Source organism: Sebastes umbrosus, chromosome 21, assembly GCF_015220745.1.
Source record: "Sebastes umbrosus isolate fSebUmb1 chromosome 21, fSebUmb1.pri, whole genome shotgun sequence".
NCBI lineage: Eukaryota > Metazoa > Chordata > Actinopteri > Perciformes > Sebastidae > Sebastes > Sebastes umbrosus.
The window spans coordinates 16088857-16116593 of record NC_051289.1 but is presented as its reverse complement, the minus strand read 5'-3'; the positions used below and the strand labels follow the sequence as shown (position 1 = coordinate 16116593).

Sequence of the window (27737 nt, the reverse complement as noted above, 5' to 3'; positions counted from 1 at the left end):
ACTTGGGGCATCCTTTTTCCATTTGGCTTAATAGCTTGTGTCTGTGTAGCTTGGAAACTTGATCTGAAGAGTCAGTAGTCATGCAACATCCAAAACAGTTGCAACAAGAGAGATATGCTGGTGCTTGACAGGATAGCTTAAATGAAGTGGAAGCTTCCTCTTGCATAAGAACTGGCGTGGAAGATGTGCAAGTTTTTTTTTTGCTTCACAGTGAGCTTCAGTTTGGTGTCGGGTGTCCGTCAGTAGACTCAGCAGATATAGTGTTCAGCATTTGGTAGCAGTTGGTCATGGCTAACAGGAACGCCTTGGCACTGCAAAGTCTTCTCCTGACGGATTTCGTCCGTTTTGGTTTTTTGTCCTAGTCAATAGAAGTCATAACACAAACACAATTAGTGTTAAGTCCATTTAATGAGTTGAGTTCAATCCTACGATCTCACATCAGTTAGGTATAATGCTCTATCACTGCAATACACACATTATTAATGCATATTGTGAATATAAAGTGAAACAAGGCTCACTCCACAGTCTGTCTAGGACAAATCAAAGTCTGACCACTGACGACCCGGACTGGAATCACAGAATCACATCTGCTTCTACCGTTTATGGGGTTTGATCAAAGTACAGTATGTTTGTTGAAATGCAAGGGGCAGCCTTGCAAAAAAGTTCAAAACTAACCATGTTGCAGTGTGAGCCAGTATTTGAAACCTGTACTGGTCTGTTGAAGCCTGAGGCTGTAAAGAGGCCGTGGTTGGCTCCGCTGTATGACTCAGATTTCAACTATGAGTCTGAATCATCAAATTTGATTCTGATCCGAGACAAATAAACATAACTGATCCAGGGGTAAAGAGGTTGCAGTTTACTGTGGAATTTTGGTTAAATATGAATTCAGTTCCAACCCGTTTTATTTGTACTGCATCTTACTGAGCAAACGAAATAAAATTGGAAACATTAAGCACCCTGAAAGAACCCAAATGTTCTTTTCTAGTCGTTCATTTCGGCGCACAAAGAAGCATGATGTGACCTCACCTTCTGCTTGCTCATTTTCTGCTGTAGCTTGTCCCTGCCTGGCCACAAGTGTACAAATAGGTTCATGTTTGGATACACTCACGCAGCCAATAGGCTATATAATCTCTCACTGAGTCAACCACTATGTAGCAAAAGGAAACACCACAGCAAACATTCCACTGTCCTTATCAGTTAATATCCTTATATGCCCCAACATCTCACACAGAGTAACAGAAATAATCAGTTTCTTGAGTTGGTCCCCTTCCAAAGTGTCATTACAACAAAAAAAACTACATTTATTAAGAACATTTCCATTTTTATGATTTTAACAAATGAATGTGCCTAGACTTACCGGATTATCAGGACAACCTAACGACACTTGGACATTGTCTACCAGCAGTGGTACTTCCCCGGTAAGGTTTAAATTCTCCATTCTGTGGGTTAGGTTGCACAAGGTTCTCACAAAATCCTGCAGAATAGAGGCATAAGAGTTAACATTTGAGTCATACAGTGTACACCCACAGTGACCACAAAAACTGACCCTCGTTCAGTAGCCCAGTCAACCACCTTTGGCCTGGATAACAACTGCAATGTGCAATACGACAGCTGACTGTGCAGAAAAGGGTGCTTCCCGCAGCTGGCCAAATGATGGAAGGGTGCTCCTTGCTACTCTAGCGGTGTTCCTTTCAGCAAATCTCTATCACAATGTGTTGAATGAAAGTTGTTGTGGACATAGAGTTGCTGTTGCATATAGCTGATACCAAATGAAAAGCAGGGGCAGGTTTTTATGGTCACTTAGTGTACATTTTTGATCATATTTTAAGCATTACTAAATTATATACCAAGCAAATCACTAAATCAATTCTGATACTGACAGAATACTTATTACTCACCCCGTCTGGCATGCAGTTCTTTACGTTTGGTTGTTTTCGACGAGTACAGGATTCGTTCAGGTTTTGCAGCGAGATTGTCGTATTTTCATTCTTGAATGGATGAAAGCATTACAGAGTAAATATAAGTACTATCAATGAAGATTTTATAGAAGGGGGCAGCTAGTTTCAAGTCTAAGCTTTTGTTAATTTTGTATAGGAAATGTTGGATTGTTCTTAGGTTATTTTGAAGTCTTTTTATATCAAAATTGTGATATATTTACAATTTAAGCTAAAAGGGACTATTTGTAACTTTCAGAAATGCTTCTTAACAGCGACACCTGTGGCCGTGAAATCAACGAAAGTCAGCGTCGGGCTCGCGCTTGCTCGCTCTAAATATACCTGAACGAGCATCGCTCAAAACAGTGAGGCGACACAAGTCAGCTAAAACCACAATATCACTCTATATTTCAGCTGCTTGGCAGTAATGTTAGCTGACCAGACCAAGGTCTCTCCATCCTAGTGTTGGCTTTTCCTGCTTAAGTGCAGGCTGATGCAGCGGGGCTCTGCAGCGAGTCTCCTCTACTCTCTCCGCCCGCAGCCGGAGAGAGCAGAGGAGACACCGGCACCCGGTCGGTAACGAGAAGCCTACGTAAATCTCTGTAGAGCTCTGTCACTTCACAAGACACGGGAAACCTCTGTTGGTCTGGAGGAGCTGCAGCAGTTATTTCTGCACAAACGTCCCCTGTACATTCACTAGATATTCTCAGAGCTAAACTAACTCTTCTGCAGTGTGGAGTGAGTGCGCGTTCACGTCTAGAGGTGGAGCGAGCTGAGCTGTCTGAGTGAAGGCGAGCAGGCAGAGGAGGAGGGTACAGCGGCTACACGCGAACGCGCATATGGGAGCGCGCATGTGTGACGACCCGCTAAATTTATGCGCGTACAAAGTTACAAATAGTCCCTTTAACCCTCATGCTACCGACTGGACTCCCCGCAGACCCCAGAGGTACAGTATATTGTTTGTCATATCTCACAGGTGCTTTTTTCTATCATTCCAATTTTTCAGAACTTTGACAATCAATTTGTTCCTAATGACATCATAGCAATGTTTTCTGTTTTAATTAGTGCTTTTGAAAAAAAAAAATACCAATGTATTAGGTACCTAGGGGACCTCATGTGCTCTATTTTTGATTTACACAATATGGTAAATGGACTTGCATTTATATAGCGCTTTTCTAGTCTTCCGACCACTCAAAGCATTTGCAAATTAACTGTAACTTTCCTAAAATAATAATGCTTTTTTTTTCTTCAGATGACATTAATTACATAACTAATAATGTTCTGAGAAGAAATAAGTTCACACTTTGCTATGATTTTTACAGTAGTTTATTATTGGGGTCTCCAGGGACCCCGGCCAGTAGTCTTTGTATGTTAAAAAGGTTGGTAGCATAAGGGTTAAACATGCACGTTGCACCCAGTGTGAGGGGTTCCCCTCCTTACAGCAAACACTAGTTTCAAAGTCATTATATACAAAGAAAACCTGCATGGCTGACAATTTACCCAAAACAGATGCTGTAAAATATTCCCGTCAAGACCTCCAAGCAGGTTTAAACACAAAAGCAATAATTAGACTTGGCAAATGTAACGATGACACTGACAGGAAGTATAATCTGTCATCAGTGGGCTTTCTGACAAATTAATTAAAGAGGAAATTGTCATCTTTCACCCAAGTGTGCCGAAACATGTTCAAAACAGCTTCATTCCTTGTTTTGCTTTAGTTTCCTTGTATGCCCGGCTGCACCTTTCATAACTAAAACATTTAATAATATAAAAAAAAATAAAGGAAGAGGGAAAAGTTCAGTCTGACTGTACAGTGAATGTACAAAAAAAATTGTTAACATCTAATACCTAATATTAGGTTGCAGCTGCTTTTGCGCGATCCACATCTCCAGTGCTGTTCTAACTTGTCTGCTTCTCTCTACAGTATTTCCATCTCATCCTTAGTGATTGAATTTCATAAGAGGAATCATTGAAGGATTGTGGATGTGACCTGGGTCCAACTTATCATGAAAAAAAAGTCCATCACATATCTATTCTGTGCTCAAAGACTGCGATGCATCCGTTCTACATGAGATGGGATTGATCCCCTTGAGCCGTCATTTCCTGGCTGTAATGTTTGTTTCTTTCTGGATGACAATACACGTCTATTGCCTTTGTGTGCAGCATGGTAAAATAAATAAAATCTGTGTCTTACTTACTGCGTTGTTGAGATAAGTTTCCACGATAACCCAGTGGTCACTGGGAGGCCTTTTGCTGCCACCGGACAGAGATAGAGGTAGAAGCAGAAGAGCAAGGAGACTGATGCAAAGAAGAGGCTGAGAGTTTATGGTCAGGGATACAGGGAGAGAGGGAAACAGAGAGGTCAGTTAGATCATTCAAAACATGTTTGCATGTAATATAGTTTAACATTTTTCATATAAGGAACCCAAATAACACGTGGCCCCAAATATCCATTCATTTTAGCACAGCTTTGTTCCCGAGCCTCACATGGCTGCATGATGAAAGCAGTATAAATCTCTCAAAAATGTTGAGACGGTTCTTTTTTTTTTTCCAATATTGGCCTGTATAACAGCTTACAGGAAATTGCAATTTACATTCAGTAACCTGTTACTGAATGTAAGGTATACAAAGGATGAATTCAGGTATATTGGGACATCAGGTAAAATGGGACAGCATAAGAAAACAGCGTTGTACTTCTGCCCTGAAAAGTGGAAGTCAAAGCAATTAGTGCAGAGACCTGGCTGTTGAAGCCTATGACCAAAGTCACATGACATATTTCTTGTGACATCACTTGGGGGTGTGTGCAATCAGGAAGTTGACCCAAAGCAAGATGTAGGAGAAATGACACATGCTTCAGCTTGATTTTAATCAATGATGCTCTAACAAAGATGACGCATTACAAGCTCTGCCACTGGTTTGGAATGGTATACACTTCCTGTTTCCCAAATGGGGCGTGATCATGGCGTGTTTACCCCCCTCCCATCAGATCTCGCAAGAGTGTGTTGCTGAGACAGAGACAGGCCTTGAACAAAGTTAATTTTCTTCTGATGTTAGTGTCCGAAAAATGCTATTTTAGTGTCAGAATGTTATTGATTTGTAAATTATGTTTAGATTTTTTTTTTTTTTTTTAAATTAAGACATTTTCATGCTGTCCCAATTTACCAAACCATGTTTGGTAAATTTGGACAGCATGTTTCAGGTAATGTGGGACAATGTTAAAAGTTTAAAATGAAGTTTAGCACTATGTATTCGTAAAGCCTAACCTGATAAAAAATATATGTCAACACAGAACCACAGAGATGTAGCCTATACAGCCAACTTTTAAGTAAACAGAGTAAGAGTTTTTAATGATTTATGAACTGACTTCAAATTGCTAGTGTGCTAAACTAATTCAAGCTGATCGCCCCAAATTGTGTGTAATAGTATGCCTTATAATTTGATCACATTAAATATAATAATAAATGACAATGTCGAACAATAAAGCTTAGATCAAATGTTGATCAGTATGTTTAGTGTGCAAGTTGCTGAGGAACTCTCATGACCTTGTCCAGGAATTTAGTCTATGAAGCAGCAATGTTGGTGCCTGCTGATGCAGGTGTGGCCTTGGGTGCAAGGAAGAGTTGGGAAGGACATCATAATAGGCTAATACATACTATTAAGCATCCTTAGATGTATATTTAAATTATGAAAAATCAATTTAAAATATTCTTTGAAAATGGCATTAGGGTTGAAAGCATAAGGGCCCACACTAATGAAACATGTGTCACCCAAATTACTAAATGCTGTCCCACTTTACCACAAACACCTCCCTGTAAAATAGTTTTGTGGTATGATACAATACAACTTTGTTGTCAGTTTGCACTGAAATTCATTTTGCATCCATAGGCAGCTCAGTTTGATAGAAAGTACAGAGAAAGACATACTGTTACCACAGACAGACAGACAAGTAAGTTATTATTCTAGTTATTATTATTCATACATAACCCATTACAAAATTACCATCTGTCCTCTGGATTTACATGTCTTTAGCAGCACATTATTTATTATTTAGCAATTTATTATTAGGTAACTTCAACAAAATGGTGAGCCATGCTTTGTAAAAAAAAAAATTTAAAAAAATCATACAATAAAGTCGACACCTTGATGAATTCAGAAATGTATGTGTTGGGTTATTTTTTTTTTTTTAATTGATTTACAAAAAAAAACTTGCTGAATTCACCCCAGTGGCATTTAAAGCACTCCTAACCAATTCCTGTAAAACCAGAAGCCAATTCCCGTAAACCCTTTAAAAACCTTTCAGTTTCCTTCTGACTGCCAGGTGGGAAGTTATTCACACGGAATTCCCCGTTTGGAAAAAGAAACTCTTACAGTTCCCAACAGTAAAGCAGCCAGTCGCTCGGAGAGGAGAAGGCAAGTGGACGCATGCAAGTGTAGTCGGCTCCGGGTAAGTCTCCAAAACGCTCCACTGCCTGCTTTTACGCACTGACACAGACTCTGCATGTGTGCTTCATAACACTGACTTTACTCCTGCTTTAATTCGACTACAATTTATTGCGTTTAATGTCAATTTAATCCAGCTCGTCACCACTTCATTAGGCCACTTTGCACGCGGTAGCTTTCTTTTACTCACCATTGGTCATTCTTCATTCATGTTCGCCGCAGGCCAGATGTGGAAAGTGACACTCTCTCGCGTCTTCTTCATTTCTGCGTCAGATGCTCAAGATTGTCTGCTTTTTTTTTTTCACACTGTGGTCCTCTCACTCTCACTATTCCCGCGGTTCCTGTGGTTTTTTTTTTGTGTCCTTTCCCACGTCCTGCTGCGCAACGCTGCTGTGCAATCGCAGCATGTGATTTTTTTTTTTACTTCCGTCCTCACCACCACCACCACCAGGTTTCACTTTACTCTGATGAATTAACGTGGAAGTCGGTGACGTTTCAAACTGACAACATAGTTGGATCGTTTGTATGGATGGAGCTGTGTTTTTTTTAACCCTTACGGACACATGATGGCTGATTGGTTGTTGGAATCGTGTTCATTCACATTGGCATGGTCATGCATGGTCATGCAGTGCCTTGTAAACTAATAAAACCTGTCACATTTGGGTTGGGCTCTAAAAAAAACAAAACAAAAACTCAATCAATCAATCTTTATTCATATAGCACTTTTTTTGAACAAATCAAATGCACTTCAAAGTGCTTAACAAGCAATTGACAAATAAGTTGACAAATGTCATAATGATCAACAGTAAAATGTTGATAAAACAAACTCCCTGGGACAGTTGGGACAGTCATCCGGGGACAGTTGGGACAGTATTGTTTATAAGTCCTGAGTCCAGAGCTGAGCTCCTTGTGATCAGAGGATTCCAGCTCAGACCAGCACAAGCAAATCTGGACAGGAAAGGGGAGATACTGACACTCTTCCCTGGAACTGAGCAAGGCACTACTGCAACAGTGCTGTTTTTGGTTTACACACAGCAGCCCCTTAATGTGAAACATGTTCACTGCGTGTGGTACAGGCTATAAACAGGGAATTGCTGCTATTCTGTCCAGTAGCAGTAATGAATCAGCTGCTCAATTTTTTTAAATGTTTCTTGTGGGCCAATAGGGGTCAAGGTTGTTCTTTTTTTTTCTCTAAAGTACATTTAAATAATTAAAAATAATCTGGCCAATCCGGGGCCCTTGGAAACATGGAGCCCCCTATAGGCTGCAGCCTATAGGCCAGCCTGTGCATTAATCCACCCCAGGCCCTCATTCACTAATTGACAGATTCATTCATTCATTCATTCATTCTCACTGCCCACATCTCTTTGTGGTCCCAGATTTCAAAATCAAGGAGGACAGATGAGAGCCCATCAAACAAGTGAAATGCTTGTGTTTTATATATTATCCTTGATATATTAATTTGATCCCTGAACTGATAAAAGTGTCTACTAACAATTTATCAAGTTTCTCTGCATTTCTCTCACGGAGCAACACAGAGAGACTGATTCACACTTTTAGAACTAGCAGGCTAGAAAAAGTAACACTCTCCTTTCTGGTTTACCGAGGAATACAATAAATCAACTACAACTAATTCACAATGCTGCTGCTCGAGTGTTGACCAAGACCAAAAGGAGAGCACACATTTAGACCTATTTTAAAGTCTTTACACTACCTATAGTTTTCGTATTGATTTTCAAATTCCTTTATTATAAGGCACTGCATGGCCATGCACCAGACTAACTCTCAGAAATGCTTTTTGCTTTATGAACCTGGAAGACCCCTCCGATCCTCTGGTTCATCTCTTTTAGTTGTGCCACAAAGCAGAACAAAAAGATTTTTCAGCTATTATGCTCCTTTGTAAAGTGCTATATGAATAAAGATTGATTGATTGAGTTTTTGTTTTGTTTTTTTTAGAGCCCAACTCAAATATGACAGGCACAATTTTGTGAAATGTAGGCTACAAGGAGTGCATTTTACCAAAATTCTGCCTCCTCGGGACGGTTGGGACACCTTGTTATTTTTATATTGTCATAAATTACTGAGATATGGAATTTGGCAAAAACAAAAAAAAGGTTTGTGACAGGCTGCTACTTGAGTAAACAGTCACTCAGTGACTTCACAGTGAGTCTCGTTAAATTATGAACAAATGTGTCTGTTTTTTATTGATTTTTAACAAGGTAGGACTTATAAACAATACTGTCCCAACCACCCCCGGATGACTGTCCCAACCGTCCGAGGGAGAGTAAACACACTTTGATCTCATGCGTTGGCTACCAACAAAACTGGCCAGAAAATAGGCTTTCCAACAATATATTTTTGTATGTGGCATGATTAAAATTTGTATGGTAGAAGAAAAAATAACAAAAAAGTCCAAAATGTACTTACATGCTGTATATTTCAAAACCTAAATGTGAATAATAGTCAGAAGGTCTCCACTTTGAGGTTGAAAGTGAAGAGGGTGTGGATGAGTATGAGCATGGTGAATGGCATAGTTGCTTTCTAACCTGCTAAAAAGGCCCTGTCCTAACTGTCCTCACTGTCCTCACTCTCCCCCCCTATCCAAACTGACCCCAGTTGTGGCTTTGGCGCTATGATATTTAAAAAAGTGTGTGTTTTCACAGCTAGTCCTGTAATTTAAAAAAAAAAAATGTCCTGCATTGCTTTTCATGTGCTTTCTGTCTACATTTCCGGGTTTTGCCTTCATTGTTGCGCTGTAAGTTTCCAGCCTTATCAGCACACAGATGCTGTCCTTGTGCATGGGAGCAGAAAGCAAATGTTTTGGATGTATGCTGTGTTTGTTTCTTTACCATAGTTTGTAGGATGCATGTAGAAATGAGGCTGTGTAGTGCTATGTCTGTAGTCATTGACTGTTGCTGTATTTGGCAGAAGTGCTGCTACCTGTGTCCTTAAATTAAGGTTATGGTGGCATGTAAACATGATACAATATTAGTTTCTATACAGAACAGTGTTGTTGGTGTTCTGCTGGCTTGTTAAAGAAAATGTGCACATAAATAAAAGTTTTAAAATGTGTGTGTTACAGTAATTACAGACATCCATCAGGATTATGACAGCGGTGTCCTGAAGCATTACGCCGTGGGAGCCAGAACGTGATCAGGGTAACCCCCGACAACCTCAAATACACAGATGTTGTTCCGCAGCAAGATGCCTCTTGTTTCCTTGTGCGTTGTGATTCACTTACAAACTATGCGTGCTGTGTGCTGAGACAGAAAACATCAAAGGTGTTACATTGCTTTCACTTTGATTACCCGTGGTTATCATGTGTGTGCCGATGCAAACTTTCCATCTGTTTCACCAGTTACTTTCTTCCTTTAATGTTGAGGATACATATCGAATATTGGAATGAAGGAAGTGCATAAACAAATTATTTTTGTTTTTTATGGCCACCATGGACTTTTAGATGAGTGACGTTTGCAATGTGTTGACAGTCAAGTTAATCTAGGTTGTCAAATACAAAGTACATGCTGTATCATGCATTGTGTCTTCTTTCCTGAGACACTATAATGCCAAAAATAATCAGAATAAAAGAAATGATCTAACAAATGATAAAGTAACTTGTCCCTCTAAACAGGTTTACCTTTAACAAAATACTGAATAGTGAATTAAAGCGGCCCTTAATATACTACTGTGGTATTTTAACAATAATTAACTTGACTTATATTGCATTTTTCTATTGCCAAATTGCAAACTGCAGCTGAGTGTAATATAATTTTAGGACTGTATGAGGTTTTTGAAAAAGACCTGTAGTTTCTGAGGATAATAACATCTGGTTTGCGTTAGATGAAACGCCAGTGCTGAGGGAGCTGTTAATGACAGCTGCTGACCAGGTCAAAGTGTTGGGAGGGAATTTTGTGGGAGAGCCGGAGTCTGTTTGTGTTGCATTTTTCTGTAGTGGATCATTAAATGAGCACACTAGGCTTGTTTCAGCTCATTTACTACATAGCATTGTACATCTGTTTTTCCCACTATTCAGGCGGGCGTTGGTTTTTCCGATCACTTCATGCCATCTGAATATGAAACTTGCTTAAGAGAGACAATCCAATACATTGACTATAGTCACTTTTATTTTGTAAAAGTTGTATTTTTGTCAATGCGGTAAAGCACTGGAAAGTGTGGATTGTTTGTGGGAAGAAGCTAAAACAGCCAAACAGCAACCCTTATGATAGTAGTTGCAGCACAGGGTGGAGTACGTAGAAATTAATTTTACATTTGCAGGTAAAGCCATTTTGGAATTTATTTTCTAAGCTTTGGACCATTCCAAGTGATTTAACATTAAAATTAATTTTATAACTAACCCTGTTCCAAATTGTCTGTACCTGGAGAAATTGTCATTCACAGAAAGCAGCATGATTGTAACTACCTCACTGCATTTTCTTCAATAAATATCAGTTAATTGTTGCCAATTTTGTGTTTGTGTCTCCCTTCTGTGCGAGCTGGTCATAATACCCCTCTTGTTATTCAATGTTTAATAAGCTGACATGCTAAATGGACATCACCCTGTTGCAAATTTGATGATTTCAGGAAATTGAAATAGTTGACAATATCATCTTTGTTACACATGACTTTATTCATTTCCTTCTGTCACCTCTTGTAAGTAATGAAAAGCGTTATCGATCACCTCATGAGTTTCTTTTATCTATCTCTAGTGACAACTATTGATGAGGTGTCACCGCCATGAATAGTAGATAACATTGTTTCTCTTCTGCAAAACACAATTTAATGGGCCGTCTGACTAAGTAGAAAACCCGACTTTTAGTCATTTGTTCAGTGTTGTGTTTGCAGAACATGTTAGTTTTGTGCACCCGCCCATGTCTGTCTGACACAGACATGAGGGTGTGACATTGAAACGCATCCCGGCATAGACTATTGCTTAATTCTTGACTGAAAGCTACATAAGTGAAACTGTTTCCCGAAAACTGAGTTGCAACACATTTTATGAATGGGGTAGTTTTTTAACAAAAACGGTTTGGGTGTGAATTACAAAAGGGAATAAAAAACAGGAATTTAAAAGTCTCTATTCCTTCTCTGGTTTATCTTAGTTCTTTGCGTAATTCACAATGCACAATCATGGGATATGTTTTACAGCATAAAATTATATTGTGCATTCCAAACTTTGTTTTTTGGCAACAGTTCTGCCCTTTCCTGTTTCAACAAGACAATGACCCCGTGCACAAAGCCAGGTCTATAAAGAAATGTTTTTCACAGTTTGATGTTGAGGAACTTGATAGGCCTGCACAGAGCGTTGACTTCACCTCAACCTCAACGGTTAGAACTTGTTGCTTTTAGGTTTCACTTTCACTTTTACAATGTAGTAGGCATAGTAGGCCCCTAATGACCCATATCTATGGTGCTTATAGTGAATGATAACGCCTTTTTAATGGCCTGATAACAGTCGAATCGGGTGCACATGCTCTTATCGCTGAATGGAAGGAAATCTCTGCAGCCAAAATCGGATGGAAATTGTTCCCAGAGTAGTGGAGGTTAGCAGCTTATTAATGTCCACGGTTTGGGAATGAGTGTAACGTTGCGTTGTCCACACATGCTCAGTTTTGGCTATGTCCTGTATATCTTTTTACCCTGACAGTTCACTGTAAAAGTATCCTCTGGGCTTTTCCTTGCGGTTTGCTATTTCACGCTCATTAAATAAAGCGTGTGAGATGCTCAGGCAGGAAACTTTGGCAGAAGCCGATATATTTCCCACTTAAGAAAAACTCCTGCCCAATTAGCCGGCTCATATTCACCCCTTGTGTTTACCTGCTCTCTCCGCTCTGCACTCTAATGATGCTGCTTTCTGACGCTGTTGCTCTTCGCTGCTTTGGCTTCACTTCTCCGGCGCTGTGCTGGATGCAGTTTTGTTTGCTCCCCTCCACCCAGCATCCACCTTGCGGGCTCTGTTCTTCCAATCCCTGACGGGGGATTGGCAGTGATCTTTCTCTGTGCACTCATCTGCTCCTCAATATGTTTTCATAGGGAGTTATAGGATACATGTATCCTCAATGGCAAAAACAAATTGCATTTACTTTTTCTCTTTAACCCTTTAATGTCCTCACTAAGAAAAAAAAACAATAGAAACATTTTCTCTTAACATTTTTTATGTCCTTGGGACAATTATAACAATAATCAATGTTTTTTTAGACTAGACTAGACTTAGATCTCACAATATCGGCCTCTACCAAACAGTTGAGATGTAGAAAAATACAAACCCCATTCTGCTAGTAATAGGTTTATATACCAACATATGTCAGTTTGTTACCATGGAATTAGTATTACCAGTATTAGAATCATGTATTTATTCTAGATATTTACCATATTTACAGTAGGCTATACTTTAAAACATCTCAGAAATGGTGAAACATCCTACTGATATATTTTTTCATCAATTATATAATGGATTAACATTAAATATATGATATTAACAACAGTGAATGTTCATAAGCTTTTTTTTATTTCATAAAAATCACTACTTTTACCATTAAATGAAAATTTAAAAAAAATCATGCATATTAAATGATTTCACCATATATAATGGAATAACATTAAATGTGCCATATTAACAACAATTAATAATCAGATTTTTTTTTATTTAGTAGAAAATAATACATTTTAATTACATCATTAACATTACTACCTATAAGGACAACTGAACCGTTTGGTAGAGCAGGTTCTAGAAAATGATTTGCCCCTTATTAGACATTTTTCGTATCACGTTACATAAATCTGTTCAGTATGGCCTCTGAAACTATGATATGTGGAAAAAAAAATATGCCTACCTTTGATACTTAGACCAAACAGTGTCCTTGTGTCTGCAGTAATTTTTTGTTGCTAAATTCCTGTAAGAAGGCAAACTGAAAAGACATGGTATTTAAAGACACAGCGATATCTAGTGGATATGTTTAGCATAACATATCTAAACAGAGTGGTAAAGATGCTTAATCAGGTTGAGTTAAGTTCAACACATTTTTCAATAAAATATAGTGACTCAAAATGTGCTCTACCAAACGGTCGAGCAGAACATTAAAGAGTTAATCTCTATATTTTTTTAATTTAAATCACATTGTGTTTCAGCTGCTGGATGAAACTATTTCCCTGTACCTGATGGTCCACTTATCTTTTGCTATATTTTTGTGTAAATAAAAGGCAGTAATATACTGGGACTATTTTCACAAACTCTCTATTAAATGTGGTGCAACTTTCATCTCATGCACATGAGTGTGTTTTAGGGTGAGCATGGTAACCCAGTCTGTTTTTTCGAAAAAGTAATCAAAGTCATGGCTGAAACTTATTCCATAAACACGGAGCAAAACAGCACTTTAACCAACGCTTTGCACCAACAAGTGGACTTTTCCACAAAATCCCTGTGTAGCCGAAGGTTGTTTTTTTCCATTGCTCTCAGTCTTGTTCTCATATGCATGCTGTGACCATTAGTTTCCAACAAGACTAAATTTCCATGATCACAAGTTTTTGAAAACAACACATCACATGCATGCCATTGAATTGACTGTACAAACTGAAACTAAATTATATAATGCTTTATGTAAAACATCACAAGAGATAGACTTTATTACAGCTGAGTTGCTTGTGTGACAGCATAGAACAAATATTTGTCAAGGTCTATTTATAAACTTCTTACATAACATGGCCTTCAGTGCACACACACACACACACACACACACACACAATTGTGGATATGCACATAGAGAAAAGGGATTATTATAGAAAAAATAGAAGAAGAATTCATTTTGATTAAAAAGTGCAAAAACGTAATGCAGATGCCCTTGAATCTGGATAGTTGTATCAACTGATTTGGATATTAAGTGGTACCTCAGCTTAGTGGCATCATCTAGTGGTTAGTCTTCAAACATGCATGTGTACACACACTCCTACATGTGCAGAGAGCGGAAGAAAGAAACACAATAAGAAGTGCAAACATTAAATGAAAGTAATTTGATTATAAGAAAGTCATAATACCAGTTATCACAGAAGTTAAAACCATTTTTTTTTTTTTTAGATAAAACTCAAACTGACCTCACTCACTTTATTTGATGGCTTTTATTAAGCTAGTAAGAAGCCAGTTCCCAGTCTGCAAACAGGCTGGTAAACAGCAGGCAGAGATATGCAAAAGAAGAGACTCAATTCATTGGCAATATGGGAGAGATTTTAGTATGTATCTTTCAAATTCCTTTTGGCTATAATGCTATTACAATATGGGATGATGAAGTGAAATACGTCTGTTTTGTCCATATGTGCAGAATGAAAACAACAAACACAAACAATTTTTATAATGACATAGTGCAGGAAAAACAACAAAAAAAGAGAGAGCAATTATTCAAACAGGCAGTGAAAGCAGACTGCAAAACATCCTGCTGCAAATGAATGAAACTAACAGACAGATGAATGGTGATAATTGAGGAGATTCTCCAACGGACAGTTTTCAACAGTGTCAGCAGTACTCTGGCTGTGGAGAATGGACTGTATACAAAGTTATAAAAGCCATGGCTGCTTGGGGTTGAGATGAGTGAGTTTGCCTGATGATCATGTCAGAAAACATGGTTGATTTATCTTTTTTTTCAAAACCCTTATTTATCCAGGGAGTTGTCACTGGCACATGAGCAAAACCTTATCTTATCCAATCGTATCTTTTAACATTCACATGTTTTTTTTACATCTTTTTATAGACTTTATTGTTGTACTGTTAAGTTTGTACTGTCATTGTTTATCTGTGCTCTGCTGCAAGCCAAATTTCCCCCAATAATAAACTGAACTGAAAAGCAATTGGAGGTTAAAGGCCCTTCAGAAGTGGCACTATTCCCACCCACATTTATTCTGCTGCATGCTCATTCTTTGCGGTCACAAACTGAGGATATCTGCATTTTTGAATGGTTTACAAAGCAACCAGGAAACCTAGTCACAATCTATTATAGTTGAGAGCCACTTTCTCAACAGGTAAATATATTATTTTCTCTTCTAGTGACATTTCAGTTTCTGTATGTGGCCCTTTTCTCTGCCATTGCAGCAACACTGACTATCACTGATCCTGCTGTTTCTTCCATGAAATTGCTATGATTAAGTTATCATTGTTATTAAAAGTAAGAAAAAGCATATGTGGCATGCATCTGCCAAACCAGATATAAAACATGTTTTCATCCTGAATTGTAAATCACAGAATGTATACGGTGTTAATTCTTGCAACTGAGCTAATTCACTATAGTTAAACCTGCAGTAGGCAGAGTATTTTTGGCATCATTGGGCAAAAAATCCATCATAACCTTTCAGCATATTGTAATTCAAGTGTTCTGAGAAGAAACTAGACTTCTGCACCTCCTCATGGCTCTGTTTTCAGGCTTTAGAAAATCTAGCCCGTGACAGGAGACTTTGGCCAATCACAGGTCATTTCAGAGAGAGAGCGTTCTTATTGGCTGTTCATTCAACGGAGGCAGCTGTCAATCACTTGCAAACTCCGATCAAACGGTCAAACTAGGCAGCGCTGATCAAATATGAATCCATATCCTGTTACTGTAATGCTTATTTCTCGCCTCAAATATTTTCAGAAACATCTGGTAGTGTACTGTTTAGCTGTAAAATTAGAAAGTGGCAGCCATATGTTGAGGAAATACCAAGCACCGCACACCAGCTGGAGCAAACACTCATTTTACAGCTAAACAGTACACTACAAGATGTTTCTGAAAACATTTGAGAAGAGAAATAGGCATTACAGTAACAGAATATTAATTCATATTTGATCAGCGCTGCCTAGTTTGAACGTTTGATCGGAGTTTACGAGTGATTGACAGCTGCTCAGAGATGGCAAGGCTCCAGCTCGGCTCTCATTGGTTGGTTTCCTCCGGTCTGAAATCTTGCAGATGCCATTAGGAGCATCGGAGGACACAGAAGCACATGATTTTTTTCAGATTACCTGTCTCATTTACTGCTGTCAGGATATAGTGACCGTTTTATAAAAATAACTTTTTTTAATCATAATTGCTCCAATTCTACCCACTGCTGCTTTATCTGTGTGTTAAAGTAGGGTAAACGTGACAAGGCTCTCTTCTTCCACTTTCATATCTATTGTGTCTCCTTCTCAATCCATTTCCAGCACAAATATGTTCACTAAAGAGAGAGACCCAGCTTATGCTTGCTTACGCAGCGTCCCACAGCTCATCATTATGTGTTTTACCTCTGCAGCATTTCTTCTATCCCTCTCACCACTATAAAATCTTATCCAACACAACAAACTCATTTGGGTGGTAAATATACAATTTCTCCATGCAGCTCACGACGATAAATAAAATAAAAAAGGACATGAACACAAATATATTGCCACATGTCATTATTACTTGTGTTTTCTGACATAAATTGATTATATTGAATAAATGAAAAGGGCTTATGTGGCTAGTTTTTATTTTAGTTATCGATCTAAATGTTATAATCACAACAAGATGTCGGAACAAAGGGAGGTCACTTAATGCCGCAAAACACCACTGTTTCTTACAAATGACATTTTTTTTTGTTAAGGATTGAGAAGAAAGTGTAAAGTATGAGAGAAGATGATTAAAGAAGAAAAGAAAAAAAAAATTTAAAAGATTTGAAACAGGAGACAGAAGGGACACAGTCTGCACAACGGCCATATTTCAACATAATGAAGATTTTTTAATGTGTGCAAAGAGGGAACAAACTGAATTAAGAAAGGAAGAAAAATATCCTCAATCTATTTGAGCCAGTAGAACTGACTGTGCAGAACATGTGACATAGCCATATAATGAAATACTCAGCAATTCTTGACCTTGGGCAACCAGGTGTGTATGTGTGTGTGTGTGTGTGTGTGTGTGTGTGTGTGTGTGTGTGCGTGTGTGTGTGTGTGTGTGAAAAGTGAAGAGGATAGGGGGCTGGAAAGATGATGGAGTGCAGGTCAGGTGATATCATCACCAACAGGGATCTGGTTGCCATGGAGTGTGTATGTGTGCAGAAGGGGGATGGGAGAGAGTGGCGGTGGTATTGAGGGTAAAAAATCTATACACACTGTCACATATGGGGACTCATCTCCCATTCAGGAAGACAAATCACATCCTTATGAGGTAAACCAAGTTGAATTTTTGGATTATAACAAGATTTTAAGTAAGGGTTAAAGTTAGGTTGAGAGTTAGGCAGGCAGTGGTTATAGTCATGATTGTTATCAGGCTATTAAATAGACGTTATCAGTCGATATAAGCCACATAGATATGGGTCAATAGGGACCTATTACACCCACTAGTAGGTTTTATCATATATTCACATTTCTAGATCACCGAAAGAAGGTATGAAAGAACACAACAGCGACCTCTAGCGAACGTAGTAATTATGACAGAAACCAACAATGTGTAGTTGTTTTTCTGTTGGTAGTTATTTGATCCCAAAACACGATGTTTTTCCTTTAAATTAACTGAGTGTTTTTTTGTTGCCTAAACCTAAAGAAGTTGTAGTTTTATTGCCTAAACCTAACTGTTTTTTTCATTGCCTAAACCTAAAGAAGTTGTATTTGTGTTGCCTAAACTTAAAGAAGTTGTAGTTTTACTGCCTAAACCTAAAGAAGCCTTTTTGATTGTGTTCAAAATGTGACGTTTCATTCAGTTTTACAACATGTTAGAATGTGTTGCTTTTAAGTTTCACTTTCACTTTTACAACATAGTAGGTGTAGTAGGCCCCTAATGCCTATTGAATGGCCTGATAACAGTTGAATCGGGTGCACCAGGCCTCAAGGTAATACATGAGTGCTTTTGTGTTTTGTTGGGGAAGTGTGGAAGGGGGGTTGTTACAAGGGACTAATTGGTTCCATGGATGACCTTCTAAAAGACACGCATGCACTTGCTAGGCTGTAGAATTGGGATATACATAAATTTATATTGGCCACAGAAATAATTGAAGGTGCAATAAGCCCTAAGTGTTTCCTCTGGAGCAACCCTGACACTCCCCAATGGTCTGTAAAAAAAGCAAACAAAATCACAATGTGAATATATACACTGTAAGAGCCAATTAGGTACATATTTATATTGTTTATGTTGGCATGACACATTACATAAGTTTGGATTTATTCAAATCTATACCACAGTTTCTTGTATAGTTTGAATACCAACTATGTAAGATCGATAGTCCAGTGTTGGTCATGTATGGTTTTTCTTTTGTTCCTTTTCCCTGATGATGGGCCCTGAGGCTAAATGGTTATGGAAGATGTGTATGAATGTGAAATGTATATATGTTTGGAAAATGTGAATGTTATTAGTGTAACACAAATATGATGTTGTATATAGTATGTATGTGATCAATTTAATGTACTTGATTTCGGACCCCAGGAAGACTAGCTGGTGCCATTGGTATCAGCTAATGGGGATCTTTTTTAAATAAATAAATAAATAAATGTTGTTTGGGAAAATTCCACATTCACAAGAAGAGATGGACGGACTCCAAACCAAATTTTGAACACTTTTTTTTAAGGAATTGCGTCAATAAAATAAAGACTAAGAAGGCAATTAAAACAAATTATGTGTTTGATATCTTTCTTATGGACCGATGATAATTTATTATGAATTAGTATTACTTTTTTGTATTTCTCTCTCTATAGTATTTCAGATGGAAAACAGATGTGGTGTAACAGTTTGTAAAACAGTATAGTATATAAAGGTAAAGTGACAAGACTTTCTTATAAAAAATAAAAATAAACCAAAAAGGGTAATGTTGTTTACTCTTTTTTTTTGTTGAGTGCCAGCACATACCTGTTATTATTTACGACAGGTGATGTAAGTGCCGTAACGCAGTTTCCAGTGCGCATGTGCCAGAAAATGTTTGGAAAACGGTGCTGTGAGAAGTCTGCGTAAGTTTGGATCGCAAAAAAGTTTTTGACCGTGTTATATCGGTAGTGGACAGGGCGAGATGTCACCTGGATGGAAATCACCCAACATGACGTTGTAATTGATCCAAGTAACCCCCCTGGCTCCTGTGAGCTGCATTGGGTCAAAATAGGTATTGACATTAATTGGAACATGAGTCAGAGCTGAGATACTTTGCAGACTAAGTGGTTTATAGGAAGTTGGAGCGGACACTACATGCACATATAACACATTAAGCGAAACATGAAAACTTCACTTTTTTTTATAATATGGGACCTTTAAGTGTACGAGACAACTCCCAACCTCTTCCCACCGCGCGCCGCCTGAAGATGGCGCTCCGCATCCTTGGATGATGATGGCAATGCTGCGCGCGCGCACACGTGCGTGAGTGAGTGCGAGCGAGAGCGAGACGAGAGAGAGCTGCTGTCTGCCTCCTCTCCTCTCCTCTCCGGTGGTGTTGCCTCCCCGTCGCTGCAGTGCTTTGCTGCTCTCCTCTCTCTCTCTCTCTCTCTTTCTTTCTTTCTCGCTTTGGTACCCAGCGCCTCTTCGCCTCTTCCTCCTCCCGCTCTCCTCCACATCCTCCTCCTCCTCCTCACCCTGCGGATGCCTCAGCCTCTTGCACCCCCTCTGGCCCAGGATCCCCCAGCAAATGGTCGCTCCATCTCCATCCCCTCCAACTCTCCGGACGCAGGACGCAACGAAAAGGCGCACCGCTCCTTCAGTTGTGATCTGATCTGAGCACACTGCGGATTGACTTCTTGGAAGAGAGAGAGGCGGACCAGGTATAGCAGAAGGGAAACGACAGTGGCCAGGATCTCATTTCGGTAAGTCATCGCGTTGTTTTCCCCCCTCCTCTCTTCATATGATCGGACAGAGTGGGAGAAGGTGACATCTGTGATCATTCCACAGAGTGGGACGTATAGTTTTGCAAATTTGGAGATGCGCAGGAAATGGGACATCTCCACCATGCTTTTTTTGGTGGATGCTTTTTTGTTGGGAACCCGCTGGTTTAACAATGATGCCCTGCTTTTTGATAACAAGCGTGCTACAAAAGCACCTCTCACATACAAGCTGTCCGACTGTGCTCAGATCACCCTGCACACAACAGATATTTGGCTCCTGCTGCTGACCCAAATTCACCATTTGGTTGTGCGTAAAAGTGCTCTAAAGGCATGAAAAGCACCGTGTAAACAAAAGAGTAAAGTGTGGTTGCAAGATTATTTCATTTTGACAACTCCACTCACAATCAGAAGTATAGTTATATCCTTTAAAAAATATCCAGACATGATGTTATGGTGATTTATTACTGGGCAAAACAGGTGCCTCAGGTATTATAGTGCAGGATATTGCTTGTAAATCTCATTGTCCACTGATACCCATTAAGTTTTATTGGAATTGCCTTTTTTGTCTGTGTGGTGCTGGAGCGTGAGAGGTGATGCAAGGATAAGAGTATGGGTGAGACTCCAATAGCTTTTCCCACACAGCCGTACTTGTGCTTTGATCAATAGACATTTGCAGGAGGGGGATTCTGCGCTGGCAGTTTGTCAAGGGCGTACAATATATCTAGGAGATGATGTAGAGGAGAAGAGGAGGAGGAGGAGGAGGGCTGCTGCTGTTAGGCATGCTGTGGGTACATGTTCAGAGCTAGTGCATGTCAGCACTTGGACAGGTACATGATGGACAGCAGAGGCACAGAGAGAGTACGCTCAGGTCTATATTGCATTCAATCCTTTGTCTTTTTTCGAAACTGTACAACTTTGCAGGTTAGGCTGCTTCCTTTGTGGCCAGGTGAGCAGCCATGTAACAAGGAGAACACAACCCCCCCCTCTATAATTCCCCTCAAACTGACCTCTGGTGCAGGAAAATGGGGGTATAGATTTTTCTCCCCACCTATGTCCTCCACAGATGACCACTGCTCAATCTATTTCCACTTTCCCAGGCGTCTAAGTGATGACAGTCTTTACCCATGAACCACACATCTTCAAGAACTTCGATTTTTTCTTTTTATTGTTGAAGGATAAGCAGTATTACAAAAAAGACCTATCACTGTGGGAACTGTCTCAACAATTTTTTGTGCAATCTCTGTCTCCCTCACACACACACACTCCAACCCCTCTCTAAATTTCCTAAAGATTAGCTTCTTTTATGTCCAGTGAATGTCTCCAGTGGGCATGAAAAGCCTCGTCCTTCATCGCGGACACAGATTAAGCTAATTCACACAGCAGCGCGGGCCTAATGCCTAATCACTATGCTGCGCCGGCAGAACAGAACAATCTTTATACTGTGGTAGCCGAGAGAAGGGAGAGAAAGACAGGGGGAGAGAGAGAGAGAGAGAGAGCAAAGGGGGGAAAGCTAGCCGCCGGTGCCTATTGATCGGACGGAGAGGCTACTGGCAGGCGTCCACAGGATGGAGTGCTGACGGCAGTCCAAAGAGCTGCCGGGATGAGCTGGTAGTGCTGATGAAGGGAGGGAAGAGTTTGAATTATAGTTTTCCTCCCTGGTAGCACAGCAGGGTCAGGGAGGATTTGAGAAAATACTGTAATTGTTGTGAGTTTAATTTTCATTAGAGAGCGAATGATGGGTGTGGTTTTGGTGCATTGATAGTGTAACACCATTCTGTGACTGTCAAACTTCATGTCATTCATGTACGTTTCGCTATGCCGAAGGCCGCTTCTTGACATGTGAAATGAGCAAAGATTGAGATCAAGTGAGGTTGGGACTCCCCTTTCATATGTCTGCTTTGATGCTTTGGTGCTTTGCCAATTGTGTGCTGAAAGGATTGGCATCAAAACCATTTTTTTCCAGCGTGTACGGTAATGCTTCAGCATAGTAACTGTGGTATATTGACATTGAGAATTGTAAAATTTCCATTTCAGCAATGAAATTTGATCTGATTTTATCTTATACTTGATAATGAGATAGACATCTTTCAGTGGGATGGGACTATCTTCATCCCTTCTACTTTCACTTGTTCCAGGAATTTTTATAATTCATGTGATATGTAATACAGCATAGTGAGCAGGGAGACTGTCCTGCAGCAGCAGCAGCTGCGGGAGCACCTGTCAAAGAGCAAGTCAATGAATTTCTACCAGGTCCAGGGGTTCTTTTTTCAACATAAAAACCTGACCTTTGACCTCACCTCAAAGTAGACAAGGCCAAAAAGTTCTTCCCCATAGTGTCACATAGTACATATTCATTTTAGCACAAGATACGCCCCACATCCCTGTTAGATTTGATTCAGAAATGTTGAACAAGCAAAAGCACAGTGTCTCTTTCCAATAGCGTATTGTTTTCACTTGTTTTCAAGAAGCTAAATATCGGATTAGATGACTGTTTAAAATGCACAAATGGCTTTCCTCCAAAGGAGCTCAGTTGCAAATGCGGTGCCTCTTTGAGGTGTGACACAAGCTCAGAGGCAACATCTGATGCTGCTCATTTGTCAACATGGCTTGGGAAAAAAATCTATTGTTGTATTGACTTTGTAACTTTTATTAGCCGTCTTGTTATTGGCTGACATGAAGCTCTAGTTATGACCTTTTCTCCTTGAAATACACTTGAAAATAGCCCTTTTCTTTTAATGGAGACATATGTAGGTCTATTCATGTCCTTTCTATCTATTACTACTACATGAAAAAACAGACAAAAGACAAGAATAGAACATGAAGCACCATTCAGAAGAGCTTTGATTTAACACTGACGTCCTTGAGCTCTTTTATGTGCTATATGTTGTTCGTGTTTTCATCCAAGCGTTCACTAGAATGCAGTGCGAATGGGCCTCAGGCAAGAGCTGACATTTGAACCCTACTCGCCGATTGCATTGATTGCATATTCAATGACACTGGGGAGGTGCTAATTGACAGCCTCGGCGTGCTCATCAATCAGATGCTTACGTTGGTGAATAGATGCTCATGAGCTTGTTTAATGACATAAAAAAAACACTGATGTGCCGCTGCTAATGGACACTTTTACAATGCCCCCCATTACTGTGGGATTGTTACAAGATTACATACATGTTATGCACCATTAAACCTGTAATATCACTCTTCTTTCCCTCAAGGGTGCCGCACAGTGCACCCAACATTGCTGTCTTATGGGGATGTCCAGGTAATAGTCTAGATGTTATACTTCTTGTGCTCAAGTGTGTCCATGTGAGTCGGTCATGAAATAGTCTAAGTATCATTGCTTTCTTTACTATTATTAACCAGAAGGAATACATTAACAGCTTCAGGAATGTATTCACGCCTGCCAGTTTCATATCCAGCAGCATTAAAGAGAAATACTGGACTGGCAGTATATTTTCAGTGTTGGTTAGTGTTAACAACATTCCAATGCAACACTTAATGAGTTGATCTTATTGCATATTAAATGACCAGTGTGTAGCATTTAGGGGTATTTATTGGCAGAAATTGAATATAATATTCATAACAAGAGATGTTTTTCCATCCCGATGCCGATTCTAATACCTAAAGTTGTGGTATCGGCCTTACATATGCTGGACATATTGCCGTTTTACTTGTTGGATTTTCCACTGTGAAACATTGCCAAATGGCTGACATTTTTCTCGCTCTGACTACCGTTACCGTTACACCCTTCACTAGCATCGCACTGTTGTTGTTTGCTATTGTCACGGGACAAACTACCTGAAATCAGTTCTTCTTCGCTGCTCTAAAACAGTAGTTGCCAGTGAGAGCCATGATGCATCCAGAGCGACAGCACAATGAAGGTTACTGTTTTGGAACGGCGAAGAAGAATTGATTTCTGGTTAAACAAGTTGATTTTTTTTCTGGGTTAATAAATTATGGTATCGGATTGGTGCAAAGACTAACTCGCCGACCTTTGTAAAGAGTAGTTTTGTTGCCTAAACCTAATTGAATAGTTTTGTTGCCTAAAGCTGAGTAGTTTTGTTGCCTACACTTAATTGAGTAGTTTTGTTGCCTACACCTAACTGAGTAGTTTTGTTGCCTACACCTAACTGAGTAGTTTTGTTGCCTACACCTAACTGAGTAGTTTTGTTGCCTACACCTAACTGAGTAGTTTTGTTGCCTACACCTAACTGAGTAGTTTTGTTGCCTACACCTACCTGAGTAGTTTTGTTGCCTACACCTACCTGAGTAGTTTTGTTGCCTACACCTAACTAAACCTAACTGAGTAGTTTTGTTGCCTACACCTAACTGAGTAGTTTTGTTGCCTACACCTAACTGAGTAGTTTTGTTGCCTAAACCTAACTGAGTAGTTTTGTTGCCTACACCTAACTAAGTACTTTTGTTGCCTAAACCTAACCAAGTTGTTTCCTGTGAAGACAGAAGTTTATTTTGAAAAGACTGAAGCAGAAATTGACACCTGATGCACGTGTTGCTGGACATTCGTAGGAAATCGCACGACAAATGAGGAATAACTTTCTTAAGATATCATACCGTTGTATGGTATGTTGATTTATTAGGGGATCCCTTTGTTCAACCAAAAGGTCTGGAGTCAAGGCCTCATTTGTTATCACTTGAGTGTCCTTGAGCAGGACACAGAATCCCTCGCAGCTCAAAGGATGTCGGTTTGTCACTGACCCTTTGGCCTCTTTGCGAGGGAGGGGGAAGCAGTGACAAATGCTCCTGTTGGGGGATCAGTTGAATAAAATACTGTTAGAAAATGGACACCATGGGAATAGCGCTTTGAATGCTGAACTTTTTAAGATAGTATAGCCAGGCATTCTGCTGATATGACATGACCTCCTTTTTTTCATGCGCATTAGCGTATCCTCGCCATCTGCTGACCTTCACATTAAAGCCACGAAAGATGGCGAGAATTATTTGTAGTTTAGAGGTGAAAGGAGTGGACGGTGTGCATGGAGCATGCACATGGCATAGATTGTCGATTAAACTCGCACTTTACATTCCAGTGGCTCCACGATGGCAGAGTTAAAGCAAAATATGTGTGAATGTGAAATTACTTGGAGGCAGGTGATTCTTTTCCCGACTTTAAGTGATCTGTCAGGTAGCTTCATGGCATCATCTACAAAAGTAGGGTCGAGCTCAGGCAGCAGTCAGGGATTCAGCTTTCTAAAGTATCCCTGAGCATGTAACCTTCCCATCAGTAATCTATCACACTCCCCTTTCTTTCACTGCAAAAGAAAGAGAAGAAGAAAAGTTGTCCGGCTTTAACAATGCTTTGGATTTATGGCTCGATTTCCACTGATGCCACATGTAGTAAAAAATATATGGCCTCATAGTACTGGAAGGTGGTAAAAGGTAAAACCATTCACAAATTGCTGTGTATTGTGTATTGTAGTGATTAATGAGAGCAGGACTTTGAGGAGCGCAGTGGGAAGAAGACAGGGAGAGAGAGAGAGAGAGAGAGAGAGGATGTGTCAGTGTTGGAATGAGTCCAGCAAGGCAGCAATGTGTGTGTGTGTGTGTGAGAGAGAGAGACAGACATAGAGAGAGAGGTGTGTGGATGCCTACTAGTGTGTTTCTGCCGCCGATACTCCTCCCATCTTCTAATGAGCTCACTGCAGATGGGACTCCCTCTGTCAGCCCGCCGCCCTCTTCCTCCCCCCCCCCACACTCCATTATCCTCCCTCTTTCCCTCCAGTCTTTAGTGCAAGGGAAAACAAAGAAAGAGAGAGAAAAAAAAGAGGATAGAAAAAGGAAATGAATGATGTGATAAAAAGAGAGAGGGGGGTTAAGAATGCAGGTGAGAGAAGAGGGAGTTCACAGGAAGGGGTAAATGGTGAAAAAGATACGGGAGATGGAGTGTAAAGTGCAAGACAGGGAGGTGGAAAATGATAGTGGCGGAGCTTGTTGGGGAGCGAGAGAGGTTTATAAGCAGCGAGAAGAGGAAGAAGCAGGGATGCTGAATGAGAGGCTGGGAATCGTCAAAAGCAAAAAGTGAAAGAGAGGTGTGAAGAAAAAATTTGACGAGGAAAATTACAAAATTGCACCATGCTATATTTATTAGTGTCAAAAAAATTGAAAATGCTGCATACTAAAACCTAATGGTATGTATTTAGTGCAGGCCTTTAGTGTGGTTGCCTAGCCGTGACATCACCTCTGTGCCAGCCACACTGTACTCGCTAAGCTGAATTAATAATTGGCTCGGCTAGCCAGGTCTGCCTGAGTTAATTGAGCATCAAAGAGAAGCCATAGCTGGAGCACAGATCATCTTGATTTCCCTGGGCGAAAATAGTAGTTGGCTTGTGCATGTATGACTTGTTGGTGTGTGATTGTGATCTTTATTACATGCTTAGTTGCAGTCATTATCAGAATTCATGGGTCCACAGGTTGTGAAGTCTATGGCTGTATTCGAAACCGCCTACTACATACAGTTTGTGGAGCTTCTAAACTCCGAAAATATATATAATATATAAATAATATAATATAATATAATATAATATAATATAATATAAATATTTAAAATATTTCTTCCTCCAAAGGGGGGAATGACAGAAAATGTTTGAGAACCACCGTTCTAACTCAATGTTTTCTTTTTTTGCATCCAGTTCTTTGACATTGTGTTAATGATGTTGTCTGCATCACTGCTTCCCCGCCCATTTGTTAATTTCTGTTGCACGATTATTGGCTGAAACATTGAATTGTGCTCCATTTCCTGACTGAACTTGCACTCCGACCCTTACGGTGAAATCTATATGCTGTGAGAATGTAATTAGACAGACCAATATGGCTGATTTGGTCTTATTTATAAAGATGCTAAAAACGAACATGCAACAAGTGCCTCAGGTGTGAGGAGAAAATGTGAGAGCTGAAGTGAAAGTGTTAGAGAGAGACAAAGAGAGAAAAAAAAATATTGGCATACTGTTACGTGGCAGGAAGCAGAGAGGTATATTGTTGTTGGCTCTCTTTGCACAGCAACATAGTATTATCTCTCTGGCTGGTCAAGTGGGAAATAATGTGTTTGATGGGATATGAACACCTGCGCCTGGATGCGTACGTGAGTGTGGGCAAGTGTGTGTGTGTTTATCTCTTGTCTGTTCTTTTAACGCGCACATCATTGCTTTTCTCTGTCAACACAAGGACACACAGTGTCATTGATGTGAAGCACCTGAAATTAGGTCCAGCCAATATCATCTCATAGCTTCAATGCCAGGCCTTTTCACACCTGCAGCTCTTGTGTATGTGCGCGCCATCTACAGGCAAGGGAAATATTAGCTGCTGCAATTTGGACTCTTGCTGGAAATGATTAAGACTACAGTTTTTATGACACTTTTAAAATACAAATCAAGTTTGAACAAATTCAAACTAATACATAAATGTTGGAATTAATTCGAAACACAACCCGCGTAGCTAGAAAGGACATGGCTCTCTTCATTTGTAGTGCCCCTCTGTGCACTTGCAATGCAGTTGCATTTCAAGCCACAGCTAAAAGCTTTACCGTTATCCATGATTTTTACATCCGATGTTGAAGACAAAAAGCTGGTTTGGTGTTATGATTATCCGTT

At 39.7% G+C, this 27737-nt stretch overlaps 1 protein-coding gene and 1 long non-coding RNA gene across 2 annotated transcripts in view; both read left to right on the top strand.

Moving 5' to 3' along the window:
- Window positions 1-5415: 5415 nt before the first annotated feature.
- Window positions 5416-10156, top strand: LOC119480563. The gene is made up of 2 exons (XR_005204956.1): window positions 5416-6378; window positions 9457-10156. It is a non-coding gene; the product is annotated as an uncharacterized LOC119480563 (long non-coding RNA).
- Window positions 10157-19234: 9078 nt separating this feature from the next.
- The window catches only part of ctnnd2a (catenin (cadherin-associated protein), delta 2a), a 317537-nt gene continuing 309034 nt past the window's right edge, over window positions 19235-27737 (top strand). The window contains exon 1 of the mRNA XM_037756610.1: window positions 19235-20115. The gene's annotated coding sequence lies outside the window, so the exon portion shown is untranslated. The remainder of the gene's footprint in view (window positions 20116-27737) is intronic.